This window comes from Chamaea fasciata, unplaced genomic scaffold, assembly GCF_029207755.1.
Source record: "Chamaea fasciata isolate MVZ Bird 193981 ecotype frontalis unplaced genomic scaffold, bChaFas1.0.hap1 SCAF_361, whole genome shotgun sequence".
Taxonomy (NCBI): Eukaryota; Metazoa; Chordata; class Aves; order Passeriformes; family Sylviidae; genus Chamaea; species Chamaea fasciata.
This window is the reverse complement of record NW_027094446.1, coordinates 5,001-21,257: the sequence shown is the minus strand read 5'-3', so window position 1 is coordinate 21,257 and position 16,257 is coordinate 5,001. Positions and strand designations below refer to the sequence as shown.

The 16,257-nt window shown below is 48.3% G+C and overlaps 4 long non-coding RNA genes across 4 annotated transcripts; all 4 read left to right on the top strand.

The window, feature by feature from the left end:
* Window positions 1-5,957: 5,957 nt before the first annotated feature.
* On the top strand, window positions 5,958-7,679 carry LOC136305324 (uncharacterized). The gene is made up of 3 exons (XR_010725257.1): window positions 5,958-5,968; window positions 6,181-6,309; window positions 6,695-7,679. It is a non-coding gene; the product is annotated as an uncharacterized lncRNA (long non-coding RNA).
* A 131-nt stretch (window positions 7,680-7,810) lies between these two features.
* Window positions 7,811-9,119, top strand: LOC136305321 (uncharacterized). The gene is made up of 9 exons (XR_010725252.1): window positions 7,811-7,875; window positions 7,954-7,995; window positions 8,097-8,141; window positions 8,236-8,277; window positions 8,373-8,421; window positions 8,513-8,554; window positions 8,645-8,779; window positions 8,887-8,966; window positions 9,044-9,119. It is a non-coding gene; the product is annotated as an uncharacterized lncRNA (long non-coding RNA).
* A 1,190-nt stretch (window positions 9,120-10,309) lies between these two features.
* On the top strand, window positions 10,310-11,896 carry LOC136305319 (uncharacterized). The gene is made up of 5 exons (XR_010725248.1): window positions 10,310-10,358; window positions 10,453-10,494; window positions 10,583-10,719; window positions 10,819-10,898; window positions 10,976-11,896. It is a non-coding gene; the product is annotated as an uncharacterized lncRNA (long non-coding RNA).
* A 72-nt stretch (window positions 11,897-11,968) lies between these two features.
* Window positions 11,969-13,660, top strand: LOC136305323 (uncharacterized). Its single transcript, XR_010725256.1, has 8 exons — window positions 11,969-12,038; window positions 12,117-12,158; window positions 12,257-12,302; window positions 12,397-12,438; window positions 12,536-12,580; window positions 12,683-12,726; window positions 12,812-12,852; window positions 12,937-13,660. It is a non-coding gene; the product is annotated as an uncharacterized lncRNA (long non-coding RNA).
* The last annotated feature ends 2,597 nt before the right edge of the window (window positions 13,661-16,257 follow it).

The following is a 16,257-nucleotide window of genomic DNA, read 5'->3' as shown; positions in this document are numbered from 1 at the left end:
CTGGGAGCTTGGCTATGGGAGAAGTGCAGCAGTGTTCAGAATTCTAAGTGGCAGAAGCCCACTTCCGGGCACAGAACTCTGTGCAGGAACAGTGGCTCTCTTTTGTGGGAAGCTATACTCACCCCCTAAGTTCCTAATGGCAGGTTTTAGGAGACATTGGGCACTCCAAGGACAGTTATGGTTCCAACTTCTTAGAGCTTGGTTCTGGGAGTAATGTGCACTGTTCAGAATTCTAAGTGGCAGAAGCCCACTCCCGGGCACAGAGCTCTGTGCAGGAACGGTGGATCTCTTCTGTGGGAAGTTAAAGTCACTCCTCCAAGTTCCTGATGTCGGTTTGCAGGAGGTGTTTGGCAGTCTAAGGGCAGCTAGGGTTTCAGCTTCATGGCAGCTTGGTTGTGGCAGTAATTACACTGTTCAGAATTCTAAGTGGCAGAAGCCCAGTCCCGGCCACAGAGCTCTGTGCAGGAACAGTGGCTCTCTTCTGTGGGAAGCTATACTCACCGACTAAGTTCCTAATGTCAGGCTGTAGGAGACATTGGGCACTCCAAGGACAGTTAGGGTTCCAGCTTTTGGATGCTTGGATCTGGGAGATGTCCTGTGCTGAACTTATTTTTATCAGATAGCAGCCCACTCCGTGGCCGAGAGTTCTGTGCAGGAACGGTGGGTCTTTTCTGTGGAAAGGTAAACTCACCGACTAAGTTCCTGATGTCAGGTTGTAGGAGACATTGGGCACTCGCAGGACAGTTAGGGTTCCAGCTTTTGGATGCTTGGATCTGGTAGAAGTCCTGTGCAGACCTTATTTTTTTCAGTTCGCAGCCCACTCCGTGGCGGAGAGTTCTGTGCAGGAACGGTGGGTCTTTTCTGTGGGAAGCTAAACTCACCGACTAAGTTCGTGATGTCAGGCTGTAGGAGACATTGGGCACTCCAAGGACAGTTAGGGTTCCAGCTTCTGACAGCTTGGTTCTGGGAGTAATGTGCACTGTTCAGAATTCTAAGTCGCAGAAGCCCACTCCGGGACACAGATCTCTGTGCAGGAACTGTGGGTCTTTTCTGTGGGAAACTAAACTCACCCCAGCAGGTTCCTGATGTCAGGCTGTAGGAGACATTTGGCACTCCTAGGCCAGTAAGGGTTCCAGCTTCTGGATGCTTGGATCTGGCAGAAGTCCTGTGCTGAACTTATTTTTATCAGTTAGCAGCCCACTCCGTGTCCGATAGTTCTGTGCAGGAACGGGGGGTCTTTTCTGTGGGAAGCAAAACTCACCCCTCCAAGTTCCTGATGTCAGTTTGCAGGGGGTGTTTGGCAGTCTAAGGGCAGCTAGGGTTTCAGCTTCTTGGCAGCTTGGTTGTGGGAGTGAGTACACTGTTCAGAATTCTAAGTGGCAGAAGCCCCCTCCCGGGCACAGAGCTCTGTGCAGGAACAGTGGCTCTCTTCTGTGGGAAGCTATACTCACCGACTAAGTTCCTAATGTCAGGTTGTAGGAGACATTGGGCACTCGCAGGACAGTTAGGGTTCCAGCTTTTGGATGCTTGGATCTGGCAGAAGTCCTGTGCAGAACTTCTTTTTTTCAGTTAGCAGCCCACTCCGTGGCCGAGAGTTCTTTGCAGGAACGGTGGGTCTTTTCTGTGGAAAGCTAAACTCACCCCTCCAAGTTCCTGATGTAAGTTTGCAGGGGGTGTTTGGCAGTCTAAGGGTAGCTAGGGTTTCAGCTTCATGGCAGCTTGGTTGCGGGAGTAAGTACACTGTTCAGAATTCTAAGTGGCAGAAGCCCACTCCCCGGCACAGAGCTCTGTGTAGGAATAGTGGCTCTCTTCTGTGGGAAGCTATACTCACCGACTAAGTTCCTAATGTCAGGCTGTAGGAGACATTGGGCACTCCAAGGACAGTTAGGGTTCCAGGTTCTGACAGCTTAGTTCTGGGAGTAATGTGCACTGTTCAGAATTCTAAGTGGCAGAAGCCCACTCCCGGGCACAGAGCTCTGTGCAGGAACAGTGACTCTCTTCTGTGGGACGCTATACTCACCCCCTAAGTTTTTAATGTCAGGTTGTAGGAGACATTGGACACTCCAAGGACTGTAAGGGTTCCAGCTTCTCTAAGGTTGGATCTGGCAGAAGTTTTGTACTGCACTTATTTGTATCAGTTAGCAGCCCACTCTGTTGCAGAGAGTTCTGTGCAGGAAGAGTGGCTCTTTTCTCTGGGAAGCTAAACTCACCCCTCCAAGTTCCTGATGTCAGGTTGTAGTAGATATTGGGCACTCCAAGGACAGTTAGAGTTCCAGCCTCTGGGAGCTTGGATTTGGCTGATATCCTGTGTGGATTTATTTTTAGCAGGCAGTAGTCCTCTCTGGGTCAGAGGGCTCTGTGCAGGAAGTGTCGCCCCTTTTCTGTGGGAATCTGGACTCACCCCATCAGGTTCCTGATTTCAATTTATAGGATAGATTTGGCACTCCAAGGACAGTAAGGGTTCCAGCGTCTGGGAGCTTGGATCTGGTAGCAGTCCTGTGCTGAACTTAATTTTATGAGTTAGCAGCCCAGTCTGGGGCAGAGAGTTCTGTGCAGGAATGGTGGCTCTTTTCTGTGGGAAGCTAAACTCACCTCTCCACGTTCCTAATGTCAGGTTGTAGGAGACATTTGGCACTCCAAGGACAGTTAGATTTCCAACTTTTGAAAGCTTTGATCTGGCAGGTATCCTGTGGTGACTTTATGTTTAGCAGGCAGAACCCCAATTTGGCTCCAGAGAGTTCTGTGCAGCAACGGTGGCTCTCTTCTGTGGGAAGCTAAACTCACTCCTCCAAGTCCTTCATTTCAGGTTGTAGGAGACATTTTGTCCTCCAAGGACAGTTAGGGTTCCAGCATCTGGCAGCTTGGGTCTGGCAGATATCCTGTGCTTAACTTATTTTTAGGAGGCAGAAGCCCCCTCCGGGGCAGGGAGTTCTGTGCAGCCGTGGTGCCTCTGTTCGGTGGGAAGCTAAACTGCCCGCACCAGGTTCCTCATATCAGGTGGTAGGAGACATTTGCCACTCGAAGGACAGTTAGGGCTCCAGATTCTGGCAGCTTGGCCATGGGAGAAGTGCAGCAGTGTTCAGAATTGTAAGTGGCAGAAGCTCACTCCTGGGCTCAGAGCTCTGTGCAGGAATGGTGTCCCTTTTTCTGGGGAAACTAAACAAACCCCCTGGTTCAGATTGTTCATTTTAAGGAGCCATTTGGCCGTCTCAGGGGAGCCAGGCTTCCAGGTACTGACAGCGTGGATCTGGGAGTAAGTGTGTTGTTCAGAATTCTAAGAGGCAGAAGCCCAGTCTGGGGCACAGAGGTCTCTGAAGGAAAGGTGGGTCTTTTGTGGGAACCTAAACTCTCCCCATCAGGTTCGTGATGTCAGTTCATAGGATAGATTTGGCACTCCAAGGACAGTAAGGGTTCCAGCTTCTGGCAGTTTGGATCTGGCAGATGTCCTGTGCTGAAGTTAATTTTATCATTTGGCAGCCCACTCCGTGGCAGAGAGTTCTGTGCAGGAACGGTGGTTCTCTTCTGATGGAACAGAAACTCACTCCTAGAAGTTCGTAATGTTCGGTTGTAGGAGACATTTGGCACTCGAAGGACAGTTAGGGTTCCAGCTTCTGGCACCTTGGCTCTGGGAGAAGTGTAGCTATGTTTAGATTTGTAGATGGCATAAGTCCACTCCTGGGCATAGCGCTCTGTTCAACATCAGTGGCCCTTTTGTGTGGCAAGCTGGACTCACCCTATCACATTCCTGATTTCAGTTTTTAGGAGGTGTTTGGCACTCCACGGCCAGTCTGGCATTCTGCTTCTAGTAGCATGGGTCTTGGTGCAATGCTGATGCATTCAGAATTCTATTTTCTAGAAGTCTAGTTCCATGTAGAAGGCCTTAGACCTGACTGGACGTTCCTTTTGTGGGAAAGTTAAGTCACCCCCTTAGGGTCCTGATGTCTGTTTTTATAGTCCACTGGTAGTATGTACCCTCCCTGAATCCTAGTTTTGGTTTATTGGGTTTGGGTGAAATATTCTTCTATCGGTAATTTTTGCAGGGAGACTTCTCCTCTGACCCTAAAAATCCTGCCTGCCCTAGATTGAAAAAAGTAACTCCCCTAATTTGAAAGCAGTTACATGTCGTTTTTATAAGATGTCCGTCAATCTGCTTGCAACATTGCTACAACCCTCATCTCTCTCCATCTAGATTCAGAAACATTACTCTGCCTGGATTTCATATAGGTGTTCACCAGGTTTCAAAGTATTAAACATGTACGTTTCAAAGTCTCCATTGCAAAATACGGGATGGGTTCCGGAATACCAGAATCACCCAGTTTCAACATGCCAAAACCATTCTATTTCATAATGTTAGAATATTAAGTTATAACATCTCTAAGACAATTTCTAAATATCAAGTTGCAAAGTATCATTTCTTTGATGTCTTCTATGGATGGGATTCCTAATCCCCAAAACTGCCATACTGTCAAAATGGGATCTGTGTGAAATATTTTGCCCTCTGAAAAGTTTTTACCTAATGACCATTCATCTATTTTCATCATACAGCTAGATGTAGTAAAAAACAAGCAAATACTTGTAGTACTTTTCTGCCTAGATGGATCTGAGAACTGGCATTTGCCAAACTAAGGATGCATAAGATCTCTTCCCTGGATCATCCTGGAAAATTTGTTTAGTAGGCAAAGGGAATTTTTATAAATTACATTAATATGTTACTGTAATTTAGGGTGGACCAGCCACCGGCAGCAGGACTCCGGTTTGCTCCGGGCCGGTCAGGATTAGACATAAGTCACCTGGCAACTCCCCTAGCTCCTTAAGGGACACGTAGAAGACCTCAACAGAAACACAATTCAGTAAGGATTTCTAAGTAAATATTTCTGGTAATTGCTTACAGTCTGGGAAAAATTTCCTAAATAATTACAAAATTAGGACATAGGGAATTCTGGGGATAGAACTTCCATCTCGGCCACCGGCCACAAGAAGAACAGTTCTCTTCCACAGAACGGAAGCCTAGCACCCCAGCGTTTCACAGGCAGACGAAGGGTCACGCAGGGGAACGAACAATCTGCGGGACCTTTCTCGACCTCATCCCACAATGCCCCCTGTCTTCAGAGGGTTTCCTGGGCACACCCCTGTGGGGAGGTGCTAGTTCAGAGGGGCCTAGCTGTCTCTGCTTTTTAAGGGCTTGAATTTTAGGGAACGCTCCCCTTTTTTCTCCTCCCTGGAGAGACTTAAACTGAAGGAAACTCCTCTTTTTCAAAAATTTTAGGAGATTAAGTTAAGGGGCACAAGCCATTTATTTTCCATGTCACAGTTTAAGCAGAGGTAACTGCCCATATGCTAATTTTAAATTGAAGGAACCCGTGCCTTTTTCAGCATTTTAAGGATTTAAAATTGGACTTCAGTTGCACTCGAACGGGTACCCCGGTAACACCTATGTCAGACGGGAGCTATCCAGGCGTATATATAAGCTTAACACCACCTGGGAGTTTATTCTTTTTCTCCTTTGTAATTAATACATTGATATCCTTACTTAGAGGTGCTAATGAGCCTTACACCATTCATAATCTTACTGTTCTTTGTCATCCTACTTAGTCACTTGTGGAATACTAATTGCAGTCACCCAGGAATAATTACCCCCGTCAACAGCAAATTACCCAAATTACTATCTTGCTATGTTACTAAAACACTAAGTTTTATTTTTGCCCTCTAGCCTGAAGTCATTACAGCCAAAACAGAAAAATAGCATTATTACCCCAAGGAGTTTTTTTCTCTATCGAGCCCTGTACTTACCTTGCATTTGAGTCAGAGGAGCCAAACAGCTGCAGCTCCTTCGAGAGCTTTTATACCCCGTGGGAGTTGCCTCCTCCCTTTTCCCGGGCATTCTGGGAACGAGGGGCGGGCCCAATCAGGGGTATATTAACCCCAGCTTTTGCCAAGGGGCTTCATTCCCTCCTGGGAATCAGCCAGGGTAAGAGCTCTCCTCTCATTTCAGCGAAGAGGCTCTATTAGCTTATTTTTGTTAGGTGTTTTTGGGCACCTACAAATAACAGGAGCTTTGAGGACACTACAAAGAAGATGCTATCAAATACAGGGAGTATTTAAGTTCAGGGGTTTTGTTTGCACCTTCAGGGGAGGAAAGGCGCTTTTGTAATTTCTGGGTTTGTTCTCATTTTCTTTTAGGAGGAGCACTACTCCTGAAGTTATAGGTCACATCCAGCACGATCTTCCAGATTCTTTCAGAAGATTTGTCACCTCAGAAGGGCTACTGTACACGTCAGAGGCAACGACCGAGATCCAGGCTTCCGATCGGTAAGGCGAGGACCACGTTCAGGGTACCCGGTTGAGAGTTAGCAGGTTTTGAAGGCAGCAAAATGAGGAACGACCTGCATTTGAGGGCCTCCCCCAAGGCTTTTTTGCAAGTAATAGCAGCTGCATTTATCTGTCTTATAGCACAGAAGAGCACCTAAGATACGTAAATGTGAGCACCTAAGTTTTGCTCACAGACCTGCCCTACAGTTTTGCCCCCTGCTAACTCAGGTACCGGACATTGTAACAGCCCTAGGCTTAGATGCGGGACGAAGCCACAGACTCGAGGACCCGGGCACGCTTAGGCGAGGGTGAGCGGCCGCCCCCTCGGGATTCGGCGCACGTGCCGCTAAATTCGTGCATCGATTTTCATTTTTCTTTTTCATAGCTAAGAGGCTAATCGGCGATCGGAGGGCCTTCTGAGACAGACTTATTTCCAGTCCAACGTGGATTCACCTTACCGGTCATCTCAAAGATAAGTCAGGGGCCACGGCCTCGAGATAGGACGACAGGGGTGTCAGAAATTTATGGGTCCGGTTTAACAGCTACCAGAGGGGACAGGGGTGTCCCTTAAGGGGCCACTTAGGACAGCCGAAGGGAACGGCTATACTTCAATAGCAACTACGGGGCACGCAAGGCAGAACGGTCCCCGTCCGCATCGTGCGGTCCGGCGCGCAGCGTCGTCCAGCCCCACTCAGCGATCCCGTTAGCTGTCAAGGGGAAGCCTTAATTTTGATCCCAATGCTGTGGTGCAGGGCAGTCCAGTCCCGGTGCATGTCCTGTCAGTTGTCTGTTGTGCACTCTGTGTCTTTTGAGTGTCTTGTATTTCATGTAATTTTCTGTGGCTTTTCAAGGGGCCATCAAAATCCCGGCATCATTTTTAGCATCTCCGGTCCCTCAGTTCCTCGGCCAGGCGCCGATACCATCAAACCATCGACTCGGGAGCTCAGGCCAGCATGGGAATCGTATTTATTTTCAGAAGCATCCAGTTTACTGTCTTTTCAGGTCTTGTTCTGAGCTGTACTGACAGCCAAGCACCACCACGATCCATTCCGGTGGATTAGGACTTGTAAGGATGCAAAGCTAGGGAGAGGATTCTGACCGGAGCATTCTCGAGCGTCCATCTTTGAGGTTCTTGGCATAAGTCATCCCCTTAGCATCTTTTTTCCTGCAGGTTTCTCTGAGCCCGGTCAGCTCTCCATCCGTCTTACCTCGATCATCTCCTCCCGAGTTCTCTCGGTCCTCAGGGTCATTCCTCTCTTTGAGATTTTTTCTTTCCCTGTCGTGTCTCCTCGTTTGTTGCGTCTTGTGTCACGGGTGTGGGTGTGTATTTGGCCCAGCGCTGCTCTGCCCTGCCCTGTAGCACAGCTGGGTGTAGGGGTAATAGGACAAATTTGAAATGCAGGGTGCATTGGCTTCTAGGTGGGATCTGTAGATTGACCCAAGATGTGTGGAGCTGTCAAGTTATCCTGCAGCCCTTTGACTTTTGTCCTAACTTTCTTTCAGATGCAGACTGATTAAACCTGTGGCAGAGCAGCCCCTATCAGTGGAGTCGGTTCTCCCGAGAAGGTCAGTCCGAGTCGGTCTTTGCAGGGGAGGTGTAAATGGTGGCTCTGTTACAGCCCTGACCTTTGTCTTTGTTTTTAGGAGCTAATGGAGGATATTGGCAGTCCAGAAGAAGCGGGCAAGGTGAGCATGGACCGGTGAACAGAAGCAGTTGTTATTTCTCCGGTGTCAATTTCTGGTGCAACTCTAACCATCCACTGTTGGGATTTTTTTTTTTTTTTCAGGTGGTCTGGTTTTGAGATGTCCTGTTTGTGGATTCCAGCGGCCAGGTAGGTGTCAGCTTACGTCAGTTGCAGTTTGTCTTTGCAGGGGCAGTGTAATTGGTGCCCTTGTTACTGCCTGTTTCTTTGTCTCTATTTTTAGGAGGTAAAGCAGGATGTTGGCGGTGAAGGTGAAGCGTGCAAGGTGAGCATTGATCTGCGGACAGAACCGGTTGCTGTTGCTCAGGTCTCAGTTTCTGGTGAAAATCTAATATCTGCTGTTTGTTTTCTTATTTTTAGGTGGCCCGCTTGTGAAATGTCCCGGTCGTGGATACCAGCAGCCAAGAGGGTGTGTGCTTAAGTCAGTCCCAGTTTGCCTTTGCCGGGGCAGTGTAAATGATGACTGTGTTACAGCGTTGTTTTTTGTCTTTTTTTTTTAGGAGGTAAAGAGGGATATTGGCAGTCCAGGTGAAGTGGCCCAGGTGAGCATTGTCCGGTGGATGGAAGCAGCTGTTATCACTCAGGTCTCAATATCTGGTGCAACTCTAAGGTTGTATTTTTGTCTGTTTTAGGCAGTCTGCTGTCATTATGCTGAAGTCCCTTCTCCAATGAGGTGATGGACCGGGTCCCTCTCTTTGGAGCCCTTCAGAAGCATTACAGGACTGTGTGATCAAGCCTCGATTTCTCCGTTTGAAGCTGCTTTCCAGGTAGTCTTTGATAACGGCTGAGGAGTCGGGGAGGCAGGGAGGAGAGGAGGAGCGAGGGTCCTCTCAAGTATCAGCAATGTCAAATCCCTTGTCTGCTCTTAATCCAGACCTACCCCCTGATGATGCCATCACCCTCCAAGCACGGCCGAGGCAGCGGGCCCGAGCACCCGGGCGTTCTCAAGAGGCGGTGGGTAGCAGAATTGTTGGGTTTTGGGCGATGTGGTGCTAAGACCACACCGTGATGTTTGCTTTTCTTTATTGCAGCTGACTAAGAGAGAGCAACCTGGTGTTAGCAGGAATTTCCCTGAGGGAGAGGCGGCCTTCCTTTTCACCTGCCTGGATTCTGCATCTCCAGATGTCTGAGAGATAAGTGGAGGGCTCCGAGCCACGGAGGGGATGAAAGCGGGGGGCCGGGTCGGCTTTCCACCGGGCGGGGGTTTGGAGACGGGGCCATCCAAGAAGCGGCCCCTTAGGCTTCCTACAGGGAAAGTCTCCCTTTTGATCTCTCCACTGAGGTGTGCAGGGCAGAGCAGTTCCGGTGCTTGTCGTGTCCCTTGTTTGTTGCGCACTCTTTGTTTCATGTCTTTTGCCTTAGCCCTTCAAGGGGCCTACCAAAAACCCTGGTATCCCTCTTAGCCTCTCTGGACTCTCAGTTCCTCGGCCAGGTGGCAATGCCCTCGGACCATCGACTCGGGAGCTCGGGCAGGCATGGGCATCGTATCTCTCTTCAGAAGCATCCAGTCCAATGTCTTTCCAGGTCTTGTTCTGAGCTGTACTGACAGCTGAGCACCACCAGCATCCATTCCGGTGGATTAGGACTTGTAAGAATGCATAGCTAGGTAGCAGAGTGTGACCGGAGCATTCTCGAGTGTTCATCTTTGCGGTTCTTGGGATAAGTCATCCCCTTAGCATCTTTTTTCCTGCAGGTTTCTCTGAGCCCGGTCAGCTCTCCTTTCAGCTTACCTCGGTCATCTGCTCCCGAGTTCTCTCGGTCCTCAGGGTCATTCCTCTCATCGAGAGTTTTCTTTCCCTGTCGCGTCCCTTTGTTTGTTGCGTCTTGTGTCACGGGTGTGGGTGTGTATTTGGCCCGGAGCTGCTCTGCCCTGCAGCACAGCTGGGTGTAGGGGTAGTAGGACAAATTTGAAATGCAGGGTGCATTGGCTTCTAGGTGGGATCTGTAGATTGACCCAAGATGTCTGGAGCTGTCAAGTTATCCTGCAGCCCTTTGACTCTTGTCCTAACTTTCTTTCAGATGCAGATGGTTTAACCCTGTGGCAGAGCAGCCCCTGTGGGATTCATCGGTTCCCCCGAGAAGGTCAGTCCCTGTCGGTCTTTGCAGGGGAGGTGTAAATGGTGGCTCTGATACAGCCCTGACCTTTGTCTTTGTTTTTAGGAGCTTATGCAGGATATTGCCAGTCCAGGTGAAGCGCGCCAGGTGAGCATTGACCGGTGGACCGAAGCAGTTGTTATTGCTCCCGTCTGAATTTCTGGCTCAAGTCTAACCATCCACTGTTGATTTTTGTTTTATTTCAGGTGGTCTGCTTGTTAGGTTGTCGTGGCTCAGGCTGGCAGCGGCCAGGTGGGTGTGAGTTTAAGTCAGTCCCAGTTTGGTTTTGCTGGGGAGGTGTACATTGTGAGTATGTTACAGCCTTGTTTTTTGTTTTTATTTTTAGGAGGTAAAGCGGGATCTTGGCAGTCCAGGACCAGCTGCCTAGGTGAGCATTGACTGGTGGATGGAAGTGGCTGTAATCGCTCAGGTCTCAATTTCTGGTGCACCTCTAAGCTTCTATTATTGTGTTTTAGGTGGTCCACTCTTCTTCTGCTGAAGTACCCTCTGCCATGAGATCATGAACTTGGGCACCTTTTTTTGGGAGCCCTTCAGAAGCATTACAGGACTGTGTGATCAAGCCTCAATTTCTCTGTTTGAAGCTGCTTTCCAGGTAGGCTTTGATAACAGCTGAGGAGTTGGGGAGGCAGGGAGGAGAGAGGGTCCTGTCAAGTTTCAGCACTGTCAAATCCCTTGTGTGTTCTTAATCCAGACCTACCCCAGGACGATGGCATGACTCTCCAAGCACGGCTGAGGCAGCGGGCTTGAGGGCCTGGGTGTTCTCAAGAGATGGTGAGTAGCAGAATTGTTGGGGTTTGGGCGCTGTGCTGCTAAGATCACACAGTGATGTTTGCTTTTCTTTATTGCAGCTGACTAAGAGAGAGCAGCCTGGTGTTACCAGGAATTTCCCTGAGGGAGAGCCAGCCTTCCTTTTCACCTGCCTGGACTCTGCATCTTCAGATGTCTGAGAGATAAGTGGAGGGCTCCGAGCCACGGAGGGGACGAAAGTGGGGGGCCGGGTCGGCTTTCAACCGGGAGTGGTTTTTCAGTTGGGTTTGGAGCTGGGGTTGTCCAGGAAGCGGCCCCTTAGGCTTCCTACAGGGAAAGTCTCCCTTTTGATCTCACCACTGAGGTGTGCAGGGCAGAGCAGTCCCGGTGCTTGTCGTGTCCCTCGTTTGTTGCGCACTCTTTGTTTCATGTCTTTTGCCTTAGCCCTTCAAGGGGCCTACCAAAAACCCTGGCATCCCTCTTAGCCTCTTAGGACTCTCAGTTCCTCGGCCAGGTGCCGATGCCCTCGGACCATCGACTCGGGAGCTCGGGCAGGCATGGGCATCGTATCTCTCTTCAGAAGCATCCAGTCCAATGTCTTTCCAGGTCTTGTTCTGAGCTGTACTGACAGCCGAGCACCACCAGCATCCATTCCGGTGGATTAGGACTTGTAAGAATGCAAAGCTAGGTAGCAGAGTGTGACCGGAGCATTCTCGAGCGTCCATCTTTGCGGTTCTTGGGATAATTCATCCCCTTAGCATCTTTTTTCCTGCAGGTTTCTCTGAGCCCGGTCAGCTCTCCTTTCAGCTTACCTCGGTCATCTGCTCCCGAGTTCTCTCGGTCCTCAGGGTCATTCCTCTCATCGAGAGTTTTCTTTCCCTGTCGCGTCCCTTTGTTTGTTGCGTCTTGTGTCACGGGTGTGGGTGTGTATTTGGCCCGGAGCTGCTCTGCCCTGCAGCACAGCTGGGTGTAGGGGTAATAGGACAAATTTGAAATGCAGGGTGCATTGGCTTCTAGGTGGGATCTGTAGATTGACCCAAGATGTCTGGAGCTGTCAAGTTATCCTGCAGCCCTTTGACTCTTGTCCTAACTTTCTTTCAGATGCAGATGGTTTAACCCTGTGGCAGAGCAGCCCCTGTGGGATTCATCGGTTCCCCCGAGAAGGTCAGTCCCTGTCGGTCTTTGCAGGGGAGGTGTAAATGGTGGCTCTGATACAGCCCTGACCTTTGTCTTTGTTTTTAGGAGCTTATGCAGGATATTGGCAGTCCAGGAGAAGCGCGCCAGGTGAGCATTCACTGGTGGACAGCAGCTGTTGTTGTTGCTCCGCTCTCCATTTCTGGCTCAAGTCTAACCATCCACTGTTGATTTTTGTTTTATTTCAGGTGGTCTGCTTGTGAGGTTGTCGTGGCTCAGGCTGGCAGCGGCCAGGTGGGTGTGAGTTTAAGTCAGTCCCAGTTTGGTTTTGCCAGGGGGATGTACATTGTGACTCTGCTACAGCCTTGTTTTTTGTTTTTATTTTTAGGAGGTAAAGCGGGAGCTTGGCAGTCCAGGATCAGCTGCCTAGGTGAGCATTAACTGGTGGATGGAAGCTGCTGTCATTGCTCAGGTCTCAATTTCTGGTGTAACTCTAACATCCACTGTTTAATTTACTTTCATTTTAGGTGGTCCACTTGCAAGATTTCCTGGTCCTGGATGCCAGTGACTTGGTGGGTATCAGCTTGAGCTTTATGTATTACTGAGTTCTGTTAGATTGTGGTGATTGTGTTTTCTCAGTGACTCAGCCTGCTGTTTTCTTTGTGTCTTTGCAGGTGCTGCTACTGTCCTACACATGCCAAGGATTAGGGGCAAGCGGGTAAGTTGGCTTTTAGGCATTAGGGGTGATCCATAGGCATGGGGTGTGTAGCAGCATGCTAAATGTGTACCTTTTCCTTTTGCAGGTACCCTCTGGGTAGACTGTGGAGCCAAATCAGTATCTGAGGTGAGTTGGGGCAGAGGTGCTTGGAAAGCCTGGGGATTAGTTTCCTGTCACACAATTTTCACAGTTTGTACTTTGTTGTCTTAGGTATTGAGAGGAGGTGCAGAGCCTAAGTTTGGATACGGCAGCGCCGAAGTCCTCGGAGGATGGATTTTGTCCGCTCGTCTTCCAAAAGATAAGTGTTGGGGTTTGTGTTTGGGTGCAGGGGAAAAAACTTTGGAAGTGGGAGGCAATTTCACATTAGCTTAGAAGAGAGGGCCCTAGTGGGTTGGGTCCCTCTGAAGTAATGGGAGAGGGTTTCCACTCGGTCTCGCCGGAGCATTTGCCGGGCAGGGCAGTTCAGCATTCTAGCGTGTTTTGCGTCGTCAGCAGTCTTTGAGTCTCGGCGGCGTAGCGGACGTGTTCACCCGACGAGGTTGCCTTTCATCCGGAGGCATCGCCACGGTCACCCGGCAGTCATCGCTTTCTTCACTCGGCTTCCCGAGCTTCTGGAGCGTCCTCTTAACAGCTTAGGCACTTAGTCTAGTGAGCAGTTTTGTTTGTATTGACTTGGAACTGACTATGTTTGTCTTGGAAGTGACTATGTTTGTTTTGTATTGCAAGTGACTATGTTTGTTTTGTATTGCCAGTGACTATGTTTGTATTGCATTGCCAGTGACTCTGTATTGTATTGCATTGCCAGTGACTCTGTATTGTATTGCATTGCCAGTGACTCTGTTTGTATTGTATTGCCAGTGACTCTGTTTGTATTGTATTGCCAGTGACTCTGTTTGTATTGTATTGCCTGTGACTCTGTTTGTATTGTATTGCCTGTGACTCTGTTTGTATTGTATTGCCTGTGACTCTGTTTGTATTGTATTGCCAGTGACTCTGTTTGTATTGCACTGCCAGTGACTCTGTTTGTATTGCAAGTGACTCTGTATTGTATTGCATTGCCAGTGACTCTGTATTGTATTGCATTGCCAGTGACTCTGTATTGTATTGCATTGCCAGTGACTCTGTATTGTATTGCATTGCCAGTGACTCTGTATTGTATTGCATTGCCAGTGACTCTGTATTGTATTGCATTGCCAGTGACTCTGTATTGTCTTGCATGTGACTGTGTTTGTATTGTATTGCAAGTGACTGTGTTTGTATTGTATTGCATGTGACTCTGTTTGTATTGCATGTGACTCTGTTTGTATTGCAAGTGACTCTGTTTGTATTGTATTGCAAGTGACTCTGTTTGTATTGTATTGCCAGTGACTCTGTATTGTATTGCAAGTGACTGTGTTTGTATTGTATTGCAAGTGACTCTGTATTGTATTGTATTGCAAGTGACTCTGTATTGTATTGTATTGCAAGTGACTCTGTATTGTATTGTATTGCAAGTGACTCTGTATTGTATTGTATTGCCAGTGACTCTGTATTGTATTGTATTGCCAGTGACTCTGTATTGTATTGCCAGTGACTCTGTTTGTATTGCAAGTGACTCTGTTTGCATTGCACTGCCAGTGACTCTGTTTGCGTTGCAAGTGACTGTTTGTATTGCACTCTAAGTCACTGTGCTTGTATTGCACTCAAAGTCACTGTGCTTGTATTGTATTGAAAGTGACTGTGTTTGTATTGCACTCTAAGTCATGATGTTGCTGTATCCTACTGTATGACTTATGCTTGAGCTGCCCTGCCCTGGCACAGTCACAGTTAGGTAGAAGAGTTGTAGGGCTTTGCAGTTCATCTTTTTTCTGTGGAGTTTTGGGTAGAGAAGGTATGGGCCCTGAGGGGGGATGATGCCTAGCTGTCAGGTAACCACTTGTTGACCACCTGTCATTGTCTTGCAGGTCTCCGGGCAGGATTAGTCTCTCTGTGGTTGCTGATGCTACGGAGTCTCTTGGAATCTACTGGGTAAGCTGAAGAGTGACTGTGTATGTCTGAGACTTGTCTGTCTGCTTGGGTTTGCCTGTGCGAGTGTGTGTGCTGACTGGTTCTAACCTTGTGTGTGTGACTTTTGCCTTCCAGGTTTTTCATCACATTTTAAATTTAGAATAAAAAATCCCCAGCCGGGGGGGTTTTTTTTTTTTTCCCCCCGGCTGGGTTTTTTTTTTCCTCGGTCCCGGCCGGTCTGCGAGGCGACGTTCATCGCCAAAGTTTGGGCGCCGACGGCCTAGGGACCGGGGTTTTCGTCAGGCAGGCTGATTTTTTCAGGGCTCCCGGGAACCACGTTCCCGAGGAGCGGTGCGAGTGTGTGCTGATGGTAGGGGATTGAGAGGTGAGAGAGGGTGGGTTTGTGTGCATGTTGACTGGTTCTAACCTTGTGTGTGTGACTTTTGCCTTCCAGGTTTTTCAACACATTTTAAACTTAGAATAAAAAATCCCCAGCCGGGGGGGTTTTTTTTTTTTTCCCCCCGGCTGGGTTTTTTTTTTCCTCGGTCCCGGCCGGTCTGCGAGGCGACGTTCATCGCCAAAGTTTGGGTGCCGACGGCCTAGGGACCGGGGTTTTTGTCAGGCAGGCTGATTTTTTCAGGGCTCCCGGGAACCACGTTCCCGAGGAGCGTTGCGAGTGTGTGCTGACGGTAGGGGATTGAGAGGCGAGAGAGGGTGCACGGTGCGCATGCTGAAGGAGGTGTGTGCGGTGGACGATTGTTATGTTTTATGTGTGCTGCTTTTGTTTTGGGTTTCCTGTAACAATAAAACAAGATATAATGAGTGTTTCAGATTTTGAAAAATGGTTCTATTGTGTTAATAGTCATTTGGCTTGTATTGCCTTGTATTGTTCTGTATTGGCATTTGCTGCTGTATTTCAATGTATTGCTCTGTATGTAAATTGTAATTTTATAGGTGTGCCTATGGACTGTATCTGTATTTGCATTTGTATCTGTTGTTTCTGTATGTTTACTAAAGTGTAAAGAAACCCATTCATGCAATAAAAGCTGAATATACCCTAATAAAGATGCCCCCCTGCCCCCCCAATAAAGATACCCCGTGCCCCCCTCTCCCCCATTTGGCTCCTGTGTTTATTTGGTGTCAGAGTCATTTATTCTATTTCCTACCTCAAGGTAAGTCTATTTTCCTCTCTACACCTTCATGCTATTTCCTTTTCTGTCTAATTCTGCTTCTTTCTCTCTTAACTCTTAATTTTTCTCTGTTATTCTATTTCTAGATGTTTTTCTGTTTCTCTTTCTCTTTAACTCTCTTTTTCTGTCTGTTTTGCTTTCAGTCTGTTTCAGTCTGTCTTTTGCTTTCACTCTAACTGTTTCACTCTTTCTCTCTCATGCTGTTTCTCTGTTTTTCTCTTTTGATTTCTATTTTTCTCTAACCCTGTTTCTCTGTATGTCTTTGTGTCTATTTCACTCTCTATTTCACTTCCTTTCTATTTCTCTCTGTCTATTTCTCTCTGGCTCTGTCTATTTCTCTCTCTTTGTCTGTTTC